Genomic DNA, 18,109 nt, shown 5'->3' with positions numbered 1-18,109 from the left:
ATTATTCATTCAGTTAGTTAACTAACCCTAACACCCCTTCTTTTTATTTTATTTTATTTTATTTTATTTTATTTTATTTTATTTTATTTTATTTTATTTTATTTTATTTTATTTTATTTTATTTTATTTTTATTCATTTATTAATTATTATTATTATTTATTTTTTATTTCATTTTATTTTAGTTTTTTATTGATTTTGTTTTGGTTTTGGTTTTGTTTTCCCCTCTTTTCTTCTGTTCAGGTACCAACCGATCCCAAGAGAGGTTGCCAGGTGTGTGGAGACGACCCTCCCTCTGACAACAACCGATCATCTACAACGCCGACTGAAGGTGGACCAACCGGAGGTGGACCGACCCTTTCTGCGTCCAGCGGACGACACAATCAAGTGCGGTGATTCTAACCATGGTTCCACTATTCTTCTGTTATTATTATTAGGGTCCGATGTCCCAGAATGGGACAGAGGAAATTATTGTTTTCGCTTTTATTTATTATTATTATGTACCTCCCCACTTTGAACGCTAATTCGACCCCCTAAAAACGCCCGAAAACTCACCGAAAATTGCACGCACCTCGCGCCTGGCGAAAAATTCGATAATTTGGTGGCGTGAAAAAAAACGGACAGAAAACGCACGCACAGCGTGCGTTTTTGCCGCCAAAAAAACGATGGAACCGCACGACCGCCAGGTTTGACCGATATGTACGAAAATCGCCACATGTAGTCTTCGGCCCAGAATGAGCAAAAAGTTACATTGTGACCCCGCCCAAAACCAAACAAGAAGTCAGCCATTTTGGGTCAAAGGTCAAAAATGGCGTTTCGCCCTCCAAACGCATCTGCGCGAACTAGTCTGAGGGGATTCATCCGATTCGCTTAAAACTTGGCAACACCACTTAGGACCCATTGAAGATAAAAAAGTTATCGAAAGAATTTGCGTATCTGTCACGGTTTGGTCGTGGCGCCGCCACAAAAATGCAATGCTAATTTTTGTTAGCACGCAGAAATGTCCAAATCTCCATAACTCTGGCACACAAACTACGATCAGCTTCAAATTTCACACAAAGGACATGTGCCCAAGCTTGGTCATGACTGCTTTGAAACATTTCCCATCATGCATTGTGTTTTCGACCGGTGGCATTTATGGTCATGTACACGGTTAGCATTTACAGGACGCCGTTCTAGGAAAAAGTTTATAACTCTAGAACGCAAAGTTCAAACTGCTTCATATTTGATACACATGACGACTGTCCAGCTCTAAACAAAACACGATAACCAATTTACCCACAATGCTTTGCGTTCTCAGAGGGCGCCGCTTCTGTGGTCGTCCTACACGAGCAGCTGTAGCGGACAGACGATATGTCGTGTTGACTTCAAAACACTGTAGGATGAACCTACACAGAGGGGAGCAAATTCCTATTGAAGAAACAACAGACTGTGATCAGTGGGAGGGGCCTACAATGTCACTGGAAAATCCTTCGCCATCAGCACGCTGTAATAGGAAAATGCTTATACCGCTCCAATGCAAAGTTCACACGATGATTGTCCATCCATAAACAACGCTCGATGACCAAATTACCCATCATGGCCAGTGGGAGGGGCCTATAATCACACAGGAAAATCCTTCGCCAAAACTACGCCGTTATACGAAAACGCTTACAACTCCAGAATGCAAAGTTCAAAGTGCTTCATATTTGATACACATGACGACCGTACAGCCCCAAACAACAAACGATAACCAAAAACACCCACAATGCCTTGCGCTCTCAGAGGGCGCCGCTTCTTGGGCCGTCCTACGCCAGCAGCTCTAGCGGCAAGACGACATGTCGTGTTGACTTCAAAACACTAGCGTCATCAGTGGGAGGGGCCTAAAATGACAGGAAAATCTTTCGCCATTTCTTGGTAAATGCAATATCTCAGTTGTTTTTACAACAATTTACACCAAATTTGCTCAGGCCAATTCCCAAATCCCCAACAGTGGTATACGTGACCGTGGGTTACCGCCCCCGGCCGCTTTATCGGACCCTATGACGCCGCTCGCGGCTTTTATTATTATTATTATTATTATTATTATTATTATTATTATTATTATTATTATTATTATTATTATTATTATTATTATTATTATCTTGTTATTGTTATCTTGTTACATTATATTATTTAGTTTTGCACATATTAGTCTAACTACTGTTTATATATTTTTTCTAGTTAATTGTTATTATTTAATGTTTACACTATTAGAGAGAGCACAGTTCACCAAGTCAAATTCCTCGTGTGTATAACTTACATAACTTGGCCAATAAAGTTGATTCTATTCTATTCTAACACATGGATATTTAAGCGGCTATTGTTTGTGTGAGTCCGTCTCAGCGCTTACGGTCTCACAGCAGCAGCAGTCATTCAAACTCTCACTAGAGTGCTAAGTGCTAAGTGCTAAGAATCAGAATTCCTTTATTAATTCCAGGGGGAAATTGCTTTTGTTATAGCCACTTAAGAAAAAATCATTAATAAAAGAATAAAACGTTTAACAAAGACAAAAGAAAGAATAAACGTTAAATAAGTGTATAATTAAGTAAAAAAACTGTTAAAAATAAGGATCAGATACACACACTTTACTGTAGTAAAAAAATAAAGTAAGATTAGTAGTAGAAGTAGTAGTTTATTTAATAATTATGAAAATAACAATACAAATATACAAATGATATACAAATACAATAGATATTTACAAAAATAATACAAAGGTACAAATATGATACAGATATTTACAACAATCAAGCTGTGAGGTTACAGTGATGAATTATACAGTTTGATCATCACATGCAGGAATGATTTCCTGTGGCGTTCTGTGGAGCACCGTGGTTGGATCAGCCTGGTGCTGAAGGTGCTTCTGTGACTGACCAGCACATCATGGAGTGGGTGGAACCCATTGACCAAGATGGCCTTCACCTTGGACAGGCTCCTCCCCTCTGTCACCACTGTCAGAGAGTCCAGTTTAATCCCCACACGAGTCAGTGTTCTTCCCCCAGTCCAGTTTATTGTACTCCTCCACGATGTCCACACTGACCCCCTGGATGGAGACAGGGCTGACTGGCTCCACAATCAGCTTCTTGGTCTTTGTCTCATTGAACTGTTGAAATGGTTCAGCTCACTCCATGTTAAAGCTGTCCACAGCAGCCCTGTACTCCACCTCGTCCTGCTCCCTGATACATCCAACCACTGCAGAGTTGTCCGAGAACTTCTGGAGATAACAGGTGTTAGTGCAGTAGTTGAAATTCGTGGTGTAGGTGGTGAAGAGGAAGGGAGAAAGTACAGTTCCTTGAGGGGCCCCGGTGTTGCTGATCACTTTGTCACACACACAGTGTCGCAGGCGTACATACTGTGGTCTGCCAGTTACAGTAAGTGGACCACAATCCAGGACACAATGGAGGAGACAACCTGCATTTCTGTCAGCTTCTCACCCAGTAGAGCCAGACATATGGTGTTAAAAGCACTGGAAAAGTCAAAGAACATGACTCTCACAGTGCTCGCCGACTTTTCCAGGTGAGAGTAGACACGGTTGAACAGGAAGGTGATGGCGTCCTCAACTCCAACCTTGGGCTGGTAGGCAAACTGTAGTGGGTCCAGGTGTGGTCTGATAGATGGTCGGAGCTACACCAGGATAAGTCTCTCCAGGGTCTTCATGGGGGAGGCCAACGCAACTGGTCTGTAATCATTGAAGCCGCTGGGACGTGGCATCTTTGGAACAGGAACCAGGCAGGATGTTTTCCACAGCACATGGACCCTCTGCAGACTCAGGGGGGGGTCAGCACAGTCCAAAGGAGTGTGGGTATTCAGGGAGCCAGGGGAGGTGGTTCACACAGGGGTGTGAAAGGTTGAGAGGAGGGGGGGATGATTGTCTTTCAGTGCAGCCAGCAGTGGTGTGGCTAAAGGTGACAGCAGGGGGTCCAGTAGCCGCAGTATCAAATTTGTTGAAAAACAGATTTAGTTAATTGGCTTGGTGCACACTACATTCCAACCCTCTGTTTTAGCTCCAGCTAAAAACACGATAGTTCCTCATAAAAAAAAAACTGTGTCTGTGGATGAATGAAGCTATTTCTAGCTTATAACATTTGTGGAAAGCCTCAAAATTAGAAGTACATAGACTCCATCTTAAAAACATGATAATGGAGCCAAATGAAAAAATAAAACACGCCCACTCTGCCTATTTCTCAGATCTTATTTCACAAAAAAAGAAAAAACCAAAAGTGTTTGAAACTATTGAAAACCTTGTTGCACCCCCACCGCCCCATGTGTCGGTGCACACACAGAATGACTGCAATCATTTTTTGAAATTCTTTGTAAACAAAGTTCAAAACATCAGGGCCAGTATCACTCCTCCTTTGGTTAACTTGTGCACTACAGCAGCCCCTGTGTGCTCATGGTCCTCTTTCACTCCTGTCAACCTATAGGATGTTCAGGATTTAGTGGGAAAAATGAAACAAACATCGAGCCCAGTGGACATTGTTCCTACCCCACTGCTCTTAAACGTTTTTGATGTTGTCGGCCCTTGGGTGGTAAAACTGATAAATCTCTCACATCTATCTGGCTCAGTCCCCAAATTTTTTAAACATGCTGTAATAAATTCCATTCTTAAAAAGCCTAATCTGGATCCCGGGGGGGCCTATAAACTACTGGCCCATATCTAAGCTTCTGTTCATTTAAAAAATCATAGAAAAAGTGGTTGCTAAGCAGCTGACCTCATTCATGGTCCAACATAATTTTTATGATAAATATCAATCTGGTTTTAGATCAATCCACTCCACTGTAACTGCTCTTCTGAAAGTTTCTAGTGACGTGATGATGGCCACTGACTCTGGTTGTTACACAGTTTTAGTTTTACTTGATCTGACAGCTGCCTTTGATACTGTAGATCACAGTATACTGGTTGATCAACTTAAATCTGAGAAGGGGTTTTCTGTAGCTGTTCTACAGTGGTTTACTTCTCATATAAATAGAAGAACTTTATCGTTGCTTTTAACAATGTAATGTCTAATATGGAGTAGCCCAGGGCTGGTTGACTTTAAATTATCTGCAGATTAATTCTGGCAAAACAGAAACTCTGATAGAAAAGATCCCTTTGATCAAGAACTCCCTTGGTGATTTGGGCACATCTATGAAAAACAGTCTCAGAAACCTTGGGGTTGTTTTTGTTAAATCAATGTCTTTGGAGGGTCACTGTCGTCAACTGACTAAAAACTTTTTTTATCATCTGAGAAATATCTCCAAAGTGAAGAATCTGCTGTCCAAACCAGATCTCGAAATAATCATACACACGTTAATTTCATCACGCATTGATTACTGTAATTTGGTTTTCTCCTGTTTTAACAAATCAACTCTAAAGAGACTTCAGACTGTTCAGAATGCTGCTGCCAAACTTTTGACCGGTAGTCCCAGAACACTCCACATTCCCACCATTCTCTCCTGTCTTCATTTTCGCATTGAGTTTAAAATCCCAGTTCTTACTTTCCGTGCGCTGCATGGTCAGGCCCCTCAATACATTACTGACTTGTTGTGCCCCTACACTTCAGGGCGCACCCTTCGGTCATCAGGCCAGGGTCTCCTCATGACCCCAAAAATGCATTTTAAAACACGGCGTGACCTGGCTTTCCAGGCAGTAGCACCAAGACTCTGGAGTAGCCTACACCAGTCCCTCCATGAGCTTGTCTGAAGACCGTGCTTTTCAGAAAGGCTTTTGGTAAATTTGCTTTTAATTTTCTCACCTCCTTCCTATCACCATCACTGAAAGCCCTCTTCTTATTGTTCAGGATGGCTTTGATCCTTTGTTATCCAGGGCTTATTGTTAGGGTAACATTTCACAGTCTTAGCTGGGACAGTGGTGTCCACACAGAAGTTAATATAATTTGTGGTGCATTCTGTGAGGTTATCAGTATCTTGTCCATGTGATTGACAGAGTGCATCCCAGATTGTAGCCTCAAAACATCCTCTCAGTGTCTCAAACGCCTCCTCCGACCATCTCCTCACTGTCCTTGTGGTTGTAGGCTGGCGTTTCACCAGGGGCAGATAACAGGGGCTGAGGTAAATGAGGTTGTGGTCTGACCGACCCAGCGGGGGGAGAGGAGAGGAGCCGTATGGATCAGCAACATGAGCATACAGCAGGTCCAAAGTCTTCCCCTCTCTAGTAGGACAGGTTACATTGTCCCCCCTCCTCTGCTCTTCTAACTACAGGAATAGTGCATTTAATGTGCTAATCATTTTTTTTGTCACAAACACGTCAGATCAGTGATACGAGGCGATATAACAGGTTCGCCAATGCGTCGAACCACAAGAGCAGAGTACACCTCCGCATGAACAAATAGTGCATACACTACAGTGTATGTTCACTATGGAGGCGTGGCACCAGCAGTAGAAAAGTTTCGTATTTAGTTTTACCAGTAGCCTTCACTTCTTTGATAAGGAGAAAAATAATGGCTGACTTTCGCAAAAGTTTTCATCAGGTTGGGGGTGGAGTCCATGGGTGGAGATACCAGCGAAGGGGAGGATATTTTATTTCCCGATTTCACTTGTGACTTCACAAATATAGAAAATTTGAAACAGAGCAGTTTGCTCTGTGTTTTAAGACTTACACAGACCACAAACAAACGACTGGATAGATTTATTTCACATTTTGTGTGCCGGTGGACACTCAAGTTACCTCAGACATTATCAAAAAAACTGCAAAAGTGGATTTTTTTTCTAATATGTTCCCTTTAACTGTTGTAACAAGTGTATCTTGACTGAATAGTGAGTGTGATTCTCTCTTCCATCATTGATGTCCAATAACTATTACTAGGATCTTAATAAAACTGGTATCTTCTGTTACATTAATATAAAGAGCTACAATGGCCTGTCTATTAAGTCTAAAGTTCAGGATCTAAAGGCTCCGTCTGAAATTAGTTGCTGATGCTGTTGTTGTGTTGCTTTGACAACTTCTTTTCTGCAATCTCAATGGCAACGCCCACATGGTCTTCATGTTATGAGTGAGATGTTGATGTGCCCTCTGGGCTCATTTATGACAACGCTGCACACCTGAATGTCTGCTAGCGCACAAATGGAGGGAGTTGGTTAGCAGTGCAGAGAGAATGAGATCAGATAAGGACAGGGTCACAATTAGTGACCAAAGAACCACACAGGGTACAAAGTACATCTGTAGAAAGTTTCAGCTTTTGTAGATGAAAGAACTTTGGATTTATATTACTTTATAATTGTGAGTGTTTAAAAAAAAGTATTTCTATTGTGTTCAGAGGAGCTAAGTGGAGTGCAACAGCTCTCTTAGTGTCAAACTATAATGTGAGTAATTTGTACTTTGTCAAAGGAAGTGTTAAGTATGGCTGAAGACAGGATAATTGAGGCTTCATTCACGTAAATATGTGTCCGTATTCACAAAGCATCTAAGGCTAAAAGTAGCTCTTAGTGACTCTTAGAAAAATCTAAAAAAATCCTCAAATTTTAGGATTTTTCTTGGAATTTTTACTTGTTAGGATAAAAAATAAGTCACAAAGCATCTCAAGCCCTAAGAGAGCTGCTAATATGAAAAACTGTCAGAGTAGTGAGGAGGACTTTAAGAAACCTAAAAGTGTCTTTAACAGACCCGCTTATATTAATTATTATTATTATTATTATTATTATTATTATTGTGTTGCTGGTTTGTTTTAGATTTTCTCACACCTTCCACTAAGTTGTATTGTTTTAAACTCTAACTGGCAATAAAACTATTCTGATTCTGACTTTTCCCACACAACGTAGTGTAATAACAGCCTTGTGTTGCTGCGTGATTTGTTTGCTCCCTTCACTCTGTGTGCCGTAATCTTTGCCCTTGCTTTGATTGCATAGGTGTGTTCCATAAAGGAGGGTTAACAAACTCTGAGTCTATCCATAAACTCTGGGTCAACATACCCAGCGATGGGAAACTCTGGGTATCTGATTCCATTACAGCTGGTATGAAGTGGGTCAATAAACCCTGAGTATGTAAACCTTGGGTTACTGACGTGCACGCGTGCAATAAAAAGCCATCATCAATGGATCAGAGATCCAACTTGTTCTGCTGACCAAACAACAGACAGGGCTCCTCCTCTTTTTGACACACTTTCTTCTTCTGTGTCATCATGTTCTACTAGTTCAGCAGCTTCAGAGCTTTCTTATCCTATTACACCGTAACCATGGTAACCAGAGCGCTACTGTTTACCTTCACAGTGCAACATTGAAAAGGCTCCGGTCTGACGCGGAGCAGCGTAGCGTTCCGAACGTTGTGTAATCAATATACCGGTACGGCAGTATAATAAACATTTATATCATAACAAAAATATATACCGGCATTCGGTATGAACCAGTATATCGCCTGCCACTATAATGATAATAAATATACATATATATTCAAGTCCTGATCGTGAGATAACGTCTGATTCCGATCGAGTCTGAAACCACGTGATCGGGCCGATTTCTGATCAGATCAGGACATCTTTAGTTTAAACTGGCAAATAATGGGCATGACAAATCATGAATGTAATGAAATTGGCAAAGCAAAGCATAAAATATGGTTAAAAGAGGTTAAAAGTGACAATAATGGATTAACATTATGTGACATTAGGTGGAAAGGGTTTATAAGTGCTGAAAAATTGTTCTAAAAAACATGTAAAGTTTTGTACATTGGCAACTAATTCAGTTGTAGATATCTCAGCTCCTCCAAAAACCAACATTTAATAAAATCCACATTATTTACAGGGCTACGTTTTCCTTTATCACATGATGGCAGCCATTTAAAATCTTTAGTTGAAAGAATTCTCAATTTTTCCAAAGTCTGGCAAATTTTCCTCAAATTATGCCACAAAATTTCCCCAAATTTGTACAAATCAGATTAAATTGTATTGAAGATTCTGCAGGGACTGAAATACTTTCATACTTTATCATTTATATATAATGTATGCATCAATTTATGCATGGAAGTGAAAACCAGAGCACATTAAGCGGCACTCTTTTTCCTACAAAAATGTACCATTGTCCCTGCTAGCTGCTACATGTTAGCATTGATGTGCTAGCTGCTATATGTTAGCATTGAGGTGCTAGCTGTTACATGTTTGCATTGAGGTGCTAGCTGCTATATGTTAGCATTGAGGTGCTAGCTGATACATGTTAGCATTGAGGTGCTAGCTGCTACATGTTAGCATTGAGGTGCTAGCTGCTATATGTTAGCATTGAGGTGCTAGCTGTTACATGTTAGCATTGAGGTACTAGTTGCTACATGTCAGCATTGAGGTGCTAGCTGCTACATGTTAGCATTGAGGTGCTAACTGTTACATGCAGGCATTGAGGTGCTAGCTGCTACATGGTTAGCATTGAGGTACTAGCTGCTACATGTCAGCATTGAGGTGCTAGCTGCTACATGGGTAGCATTGAGGTACTAGCTGCTACATGTTAGCATTGAGATGCTAGCTGCTACATGGTTTGCATTGAAGTACCAGCTGCTACATGGTTAGCATTGAGGTATTGGCTGCTACATGTTTAGCATTGAGGTATTGGCTGCTACATGTTTAGCATTGAGGTGCTAGCTCATAGACATTATATACGTAGACACAGCATCAATTGCTGCAGCCCACTAGAGCACTGCGTCTACAGGGCGGCAATTTTGGAATGGTGACAATCGCTCCTGCAATGCATTACATCTATAGACCCATGCCACATGACCTCACAGGTCAGGTGATGTAAGGACCTTGGCCATGTTGGAAGAACAAGCCACCGCAGGAAACGTGTTGAAACCATAGACTGCATAGTGAAGCAGAGAATCCACAGCGATGCTTAACTTTTGCGTTGTTTGGGTGTTGGATAGCCCTGCTTGGGTGGCTTATAGCGTCCTTTCTTGTCGGGGGGGCCGGGGCCGGGGCCGCCTCCTTGTAGAATGCATTGTATCGTGGTGCCCTGCGGGCATGTGCTGGCCCTGATGCGGGCGCTGGCTTCTCTCCTGTCTGGCCGCTCCCTGTTGCGGTGGTGGTGGTCGGGGGGGGGGGTGCTACAGGCTGGCATGCGGCGGGGGTTGCCTCCTGGAGTGCTAGGGAGTGTGGTTGATGCCTGGCTGCGCCTGGGGGGTGCCGCCGTGCTCCATGGGGCCGGCATGGTTTTGGGGGTGCCGTGGGGTGGGTCTCCGGCCGTGCTGCTCGGCGCATCCCTGGGGTCCGCTGTTCTGCGTGCTCGTCTGCTCCATCTACCCTCTCCGGTGGCCCGCCGTGTGGATGGGACACGCTTGCACCAGACAGGCCTCCTAAATGAACACCTCACTTCACTCCCAGCTGGTCTGGCTCATTCACTCGGTGCATCACACACCCATACCCAACCCTTGGGGGGCTGGATGGTGGTGCTGGGGGTGGAGGGTGGAGGCCTGTGCTACTGAGTAGTAGAACGAGGGTGGCATTCCCACCTCAAGTTGGGGGCTCTCTTTACGGGGTTGTCTGGGCTCCCTGGCCCCCACTCTTTCTGCAAGCCTGGCTGCATCATCGGGTCCAGGGCAGCGCTTGGGTTTACAGTGGAAGTTTTTTGCACATACATCTGTCTACGATGCACTGGCATGTCTTGGACTGTGGGATAAAACTCATAGTGGGCTTAACTTTAGACACGTTGATCCCAAAAACCTGTTTCAGGTCATACCACTCACTCCTTCCCTCTGCCAACAGCCACCACCATTATAGTTAAGCCTCACGTCTACAACTTCACATCTGCCACTCTCATTTTACAATAATCAACTCTTCCCCACCCTTCCAATTTTCTACCTTGAATCTCTCCTCCTTGCTCCCTTCACCTCCCCCCACCCCCTCACCCAGGTGTAACTGCCCTGTCTTTTTATATTTTCCCTTTAATAAAGTGTTTCTTACCCTTCCTTAGGGAGGGCTGGTGATGGTCACAATTATGCAATAAAATAAATGCATTTATTGAATTGCAATAACAAAACATGCATTGTTGTCTTGTTGTGTTGACTTTTGACAGCATGTGCAGACAAAGTAAAAAAAAAGAAATCGAGGAACTTTTCCGTGAAAGGAGGAATGCCTGGCTTGCTGCCATGTGAATGGCTGACCTGAAAACAACAAGCCTGTACCAGTACAGGATCTGCTCCGATAATGTTCTCACTGGTAATTTTTTCTAAACTTTCATTACTATGTGAAGCATGATTCAGTTCATGGTTAGCCTTTTTGTTCTTTCTGTTTTGTGTCAGAATAAAGAATACAACAATTGAAAGTCTGTGAGGTCACAGGCCGAGCGAACGGAATCACGTAAATCTAAATACACAACATAGATTTTGGTTTGAGATATTTCAATTTAATGGGATCTTTGTCTTGAACGGTAGGGTTGTCCCTATTCGAAATGGGTCCAATATCAGCCAGAATATATATACATATATTTTTTTTAGGATATAATGTATTTCTTATTTATTTTATTCAGTTGTAGAATTCCATAGATATTATGTTGAACATGTAATTTATGTAAATGTCTGTAACCAATTGGTTAATAATAAATGGGTCAATGAGCAGTGATAATCTGTGAATAGCACTGTTGTGTAGGGAGTTTACAGATGGTAGTACATGGAGCCACATGTTGCTGGGCAAATTTTGGTTGAGTGGGTTCCTGGTTCAGACAGTGTAAATGTATGTCTTGAGTATATTAAATTATATTTAATAATTTCATTGTGAAACATAACTAACTATTATTGTATTTATTTCAGGTCCACCATCCAGGCTCTTTACACAACCAATCCACCATATTGGATTCCCACCATAAAAATTGGCCATGACAAGCTCAAGTTGGATTCAGTCAAGAATAACTCAGATAGGTATCAACGGAAAACTCAACGTGCAGCTAAATGCAAGAGAACTGAATTTGGTAAAACCCCGTTGGAGATACAGACATCGCTCCAACAAGTGGAAAGTCTTCAATCAGAAGCTGTTGAGGATGATACTTTAGTTTTTGAGAGCAACATTGTGGTCTCTGCTGTACAGACAGAAATGAAGCATACAGACATTGACAGAATTGGCACCGGCAGACCCCTGCGACCCTGATAAACGGGAATTAGCGGGTTTGAAGATGGATGGATGGATGGATGGACATTGACAGATTGCATGAAGAGGGTTACAATCAAGAAAATTGACCTGAAAAAGGAAAAGGGTAATCACCAAAACACACCTGAGGCTTTCAAAGACAATGATGAGAAAGTGAAATATTTCACAGGACTGCCAAACGTCTTGGTACTCATGTCAGTTTTCAACTTTGTGTCAGTGTCCTTAACACAGAATGAGAGAACCTCACTGCAAGTTTCAACAGCTGATAATGACTTTTATGCAATTACGTCTCAATGTCATGTATGTCAAATTGAAATGTTTGATTCATTGGCTTGAAAGAGAGGAACTCCAGAGAACAATGCCAATTGACTTTTGTAAACATTTTAAAACTAATGTGGCGATTGTCATTGACAGTTTTTAAATATTTATTGAGACCTTCAAATCTTAAAGCCAGGGCAATGACATGGTCTTCCTACAAACACAATTTTACTCTCAAGTATTTGATTGGTATTATCTCTCAAAGTGTCATAAGTTACATTTCTAAAGGTTGGGGAGGTAGAGTGTCTGATAAGTACCTTACAGAACATTGTGACCTCCTTGATAAACTACTTCCAGGAGACACGGTATCAGCTGACTGTGGGTTTGATATTGCTGACAGTGTGGCATCAATTTGTGCAAAATTAAATCTCCCTGAAAGGGTTATTGGTAATCTCAGACAGAAGAACACATTTTTTCATAGCGCTATTCCTGTTGATCACCTTATTTGTCCTCCAGGTGATGTTCCAATCCTAGACAACATGTTGCATGTTGTACCATTTAATTGATTTGTAATACATGTGTTAGCATAAAAACTGATGATTTGATTTCTCCAGGGCTCTCATGTTAAAATTTCAAGTTCAGTTGCTTAAAACAGCTAAAACTATTTTTTCAGAGACCAAAAGATGTGATATAATAAATGACCCTCTAATTAAATTCGTAAGTCACCCGGTATCACAATAAATTGTTTGTACAAAATTTTGATCACAATGCACCGAATAATGTAAATCAAGTGTTAACTCTGCAATCTTGAAATTATTAAAGTCTCAAGCAATATTCAATTTATTTTATTATTATTTTTTTTAATTTCTATCTATGAAACAAGCTTTTCCAGAATGAGTCAATGTACACACACCAGCCTTTTTGCCACATTTAAACTGAGGCAGTTTCCTGCAGTCTGGACAGTACCATTTCCCTCTGGGCTTGGTTTTTACACCAACACATTTGCAAAGGATCCACTGTATAGGGCAGCTGTCATTGTAACATCCAATAAGCTCTGCATCAAATCCCCTCTTACACAGGCACCAAACCTCAGACTCATCACTGCCCACATTCACACTCCTTTCTGCCTGCTGGACATTCAGGTCAATTGGTAGCAAAGGAATTGACAAAGGTGGGCGAGAGTAAAATTTCCCAACCAGCTCTGGTAGGATAGCTACTGAAAAATTCATTTGCTATGTCACCATAGCTGCAAAAAATTCAGAGTTACATTCTACTCGCTCAATGTACATTTCTTGCTCTGTCCACAATACGAAATCGGCAAATTCAAAGACACCAACAGTCATTTGACACTGAATTTGATAATAGTGAGCATGAAAAATTTTCAGTATCACTTGTCCGTTATCATTTTTTCCAGGCAAGATGCCAGTCCTTCACCATCATCTGTCAGCATGTTCTGGCGCTTGCAGAAAGGACATTAATTTCAACGCACCCTGTGCCCCATCAGGGGAAGCTCCCAAATATGGATAGTTGGTGTTAATGGTAAGGCCAGAATCAAGGATTGAGAAATGGGTGTGACGTCCAGCCATTTCCTGATAATAAAGGTCCCTAACACGTTTCTAGTGACTACATCCCCATGTAGTAGCTGCACTCGTGAACCTCACACTCTCGGGGTAGCAGATGGCTTTCACATGGCTTTGAGAAGGGGATGCAGGGTTGTTATGGCAAACTGCTCTGAACCGAGATGCTGTAATTTGACCAGCCCTGAACGAAACCAAAATTGTCATGAGCCTCTGTCCTTTTAGCTTTTTCCTGGGTTACTGTATGTCATGGGGTGACTTAAGACTGTATGCGTGAGCCTGGGTGCGTGTGGGAGTGTACGTGTGTGATAGTGACTCAGCCCATGACATCAGGAATGATTAGAGACGAGTGTGTGTGACTGGATGAAGCAGTGTGGCAGGTCTGCAGATGGGAGGCAGCGACTGATTGGACAAGTGCGGCACCAAAGCTGGATCTGTGGGGCAGCCTAGACGAAGCGTGAGGAGATTGAGCGGCAAAGTATGGCAACCTCTCTCCCTCCAGCTAAGTGCCCGTTTTATTAAGCTGCGCATGCAGGGCTACTACTTGGGCTTTGTGTGTGATTTACTGTGGCATGTGGAAGCCAACAGCCCTTGCCTGCACAGCTGATCAACCTACTCACTCTAGCGAGCCTTTGCCTGTCGCTGGCTTATGGTATTGACGGCCTGTCCTCTATGTAGGCTTCCCTCCTGGAGCGGCACAATCGAAGCAGAGAAGCAACCAAGTGGGGATGCATCATTGGAGCAGTGGAGGGGGAGAGTACGGCAACCCCCCTCCTTCCAGCTAAGTGCTCGTTTTATTGAGCTGCGCATGCAGGGCTACAGCTTGGGCTTTGTGTGTGTGTGTTTTGCAGTAGCGTGTGGAAGCAAATAGCCCTGGCCTGCCCAGCTGATCAGCCTACTAGTTAGCGAGCCTTTACTGTTGGCTGGCCGTGGAACTGGCGGCCTGTCTCTCCCACGTAGGCTTCCCTCTCTGAGAGGAGCGATCGGAGCAGCTGAGTGAGAACATGCCTTTGGAACAGTGGAGGGGGAGAGTTCGCCATCCCCCTCCTCTCAGCTAAGTGTTCCTCTACTTGTTTCTTGTAAACACTATTGGCAGGCACACAGCTTTAAACATAATAGTATTCTGGCCATTTGTATTGACTGCCTGCTGTCCTATATCCAGACATCCCTGCTGGAGTACACTGCAAGTTCACTTTTAGAGCTTAGGCCTGGGACTACATTTTAACTTTTGTAATCAATAAACTCTGTAAATATTTTAAACGGTTTTGCATTGTTGCATTTAATAGAGTTACTCCTCCTGGGACCAATTGTGTTTTTTTAAACTTGGGGCATTGTGCCCTGTGACAGTTACATTAATTGCAATGTCCTCACAGTGGTTCATGAGCTGATGGAATTCCATTTTTGCACATTAATCATCATAAATCTGTCAATAATCGCAGAAAAGTTGGATCAACGAGTTTTGGAATGTACGTATGCAGTAGAACAGTGACGTGCCGTGAGCACTAGGGTTGGGTAGGCAGGGCGTTCTAAATCGAGACCACCAATGTCAACACGAATGACAATTTCATATGTTTCTGCTGGCAAATGTTAATTCAATTCAACTTTATTTGTATAGCGCAATTTCCAACAAAGTCATCTCAATGCGCTTATCAAAATATAAAATTCATAATAAGAAAGAAAAACCCAACAAGATCCACATGAACAAGCATTTAGCCATCTAACAAAATCAACGTCGTAAAACACCATTAAAGAAATATAAACAATTATTTAATATAGCCTCCATACTTTCCCAAGAAGATACTGTATATCTCATGACACGCAGCGCATCCGTTGTTTGGGTTGGAAACACAGAAACACGGAGAAAATGATGACAACAACAACAAAAACAACAACAGCAACTCAGAACAGCCTCAGTGAGGAGCATCCACAAAGTCAATCCTTCCTTTTGTTCCATTCACTGTAGAAAATACCAACAATGTTCTGATCTTTGCTGAAGGTCTGGTGGCTCAGGTGTTGGTCTCCATCTTTTAAAAGCTGTAGTTTTTCCTCAAAAAAAAGTTTCTTTATTGTCTCTAGTCATCCTGACTGTAGTGTTATCCCGTCCACTAGCTAGAGAACATAGCAGCAGTGGTCATGTGATATGAATTCACTAATGCACTGTGAACTTACTTTTTACGCATTTAGCATAGCGCGGTTACGTCCAAAGGCAGCGTAGAGAGCTGCCTTTTTACGTAAATGGTTGTCATCTTGGGGAACTGACTGTGCATGCGCAAACACAAAAACACGCCATGGGAACAGAGGCAGAGCAGCAATGTACCTTTGAGAAGAGGTGTGGCCTCTTCCTGCCTTACAGCACTTAGGAAATAGCGATGTTTAGTGATTTGGGCTATGAAAAGCACAAAATGCTGATACTTTCAAACTTATCGGTACTGTAGGCTATCGGAAATTGAAAAATAAATAATTTATAATTATACTATAATTAAAACAAATAATCAAAATATCAATTCACCCTTGGGTAGGCACTGCCTACCATGCCTACCCTGACTGCACGTCACTGCAGCTCCTCAGAGGAGCTTTGGAACATCACAGCAACATCACAGTAACATAACATGCTGTGTTAAAAGCATATTACTACAGCGCTTCTCTCTCTCTATGTGCACACAGTACACCAACCTAGCAGCAGCATCAGCAACACAGTGTCACTTACAGCAGCCCACACGGAGGCTGCTGCGGCCACACAAAAACACATGCACCACAGAGTTCTAGTGTAGCAATTACAAATCAAACAATGTAAATCAAGCAGCAGTAGTTACCTTTCAAGCTGAAAAATGACTAATTCCATGTTCTACTCCTCCAGACCATACACTGTAAAAAAGATGGCACTACAGCCCCGGGAAAGGGGTGGGGCCTGTGAGCAACAGCTGTCAGACAGCCCATCATTGCATTCTGGAAATCTGCCAAAGGCTGCAGGAGCAGCAGGGGGTGGGGCTCAATGAGTCTGTTTTTGTCACAAAATATAGTGAAAGCTTTAGCAAATATGACAAAAATTTACTTTTATAAGAGTTGCAGACTGCACCTTTAAGATGCTAGCAGCTACAATGTAAACACACACACGGCTGATGAGCGTGGGTGTGTGAGTGCCTGGATATACATGCTGAACGCACGCAGAGCCGTTTAGAGAGAGGGTTGCGACTTATTTGGTGTTGCAAAAAGTTCATTTTTCGTGGTACTTCCGGGTCCATTTTTTCTCTCTCAACAACCTTGACCGTGTAGCTGATGCGCGTGCGTGTGTGTGAGGGGACTAACGGAGGAGATGCAGAGAGTCCCACATGGCACCAGGAGCGAGTCACACACACACACACACACACACACACACACACACACACACACACACACACGGTATTTAGAAAAAAAATATACTAAATGAGTAAAATAAAACAAAAACAATATTTATACAAAAAGTACACAAAACAACAACAGAAATGCAACCACACTACAATGGCAACAAAAACCAATAATTATACAAAAAATGCACAAAAACACAACTGAAAGATACAAAAATACACGACTCAAAAAAACATACATTACAGAAAAATACACCAAAACAAACACATTTAACATGCGCATCTCCCATAGAATTAAACCAGGGAAATCACACACACTATTTTACTTTCCACCTGCAAATAAACCCCATTATAACACTACAGAGTACAGAGTATGTACACCTCTTTGTACATCCAACCTTCAAACACATACTCATTTGGTCATAATTGACAACTCTACTTAAGCTCCAACTATTTGAATACAGACTTCGGACGGGCACTGTACTATTTACATATTAATAAAATAAATTGTCACTCTGTTGTTACAAATGCAAATATTCATGATACGTACATAATTTTATTTCAATCAGAAGTAGAATCACTGCATTCTCACACACACACACACACACACACACACACACACACACACACACACATATATATATATATATAGAGAGAGAGAGAGAGAGAGAGAGAGAGAGAGAGAGCGATAGACTGGAGTTTGCCAAAACTTACCTGATGAAGCCAAAATCCTTCTGGGAGAACGTCCTGTGGACAGACGAGACCAAAGTAGATCTTTTTGGTAAATTACATCATTGTACTGTTTACAGAAAACAAAATGAGGTCTTCAAAGAAAAGAACACGATCCCTGTGGTCAAACATGGC

The 18,109-nt window shown here is 42.1% G+C and overlaps 1 long non-coding RNA gene across 1 annotated transcript; it reads left to right on the top strand.

The window, feature by feature from the left end:
* Positions 1–228: 228 nt before the first annotated feature.
* On the top strand, positions 229–12,514 carry LOC114471575 (uncharacterized). The gene is made up of 3 exons (XR_003674986.1): positions 229–385; positions 11,000–11,142; positions 11,733–12,514. It is a non-coding gene; the product is annotated as an uncharacterized LOC114471575 (long non-coding RNA).
* Positions 12,515–18,109: the final 5,595 nt, after the last annotated feature.

Source organism: Gouania willdenowi, chromosome 10 (genome assembly GCF_900634775.1).
Source record: "Gouania willdenowi chromosome 10, fGouWil2.1, whole genome shotgun sequence".
Taxonomy (NCBI): domain Eukaryota; kingdom Metazoa; phylum Chordata; class Actinopteri; order Blenniiformes; family Gobiesocidae; genus Gouania; species Gouania willdenowi.
This window is presented reverse-complemented; position numbering and strand designations above follow the sequence as displayed.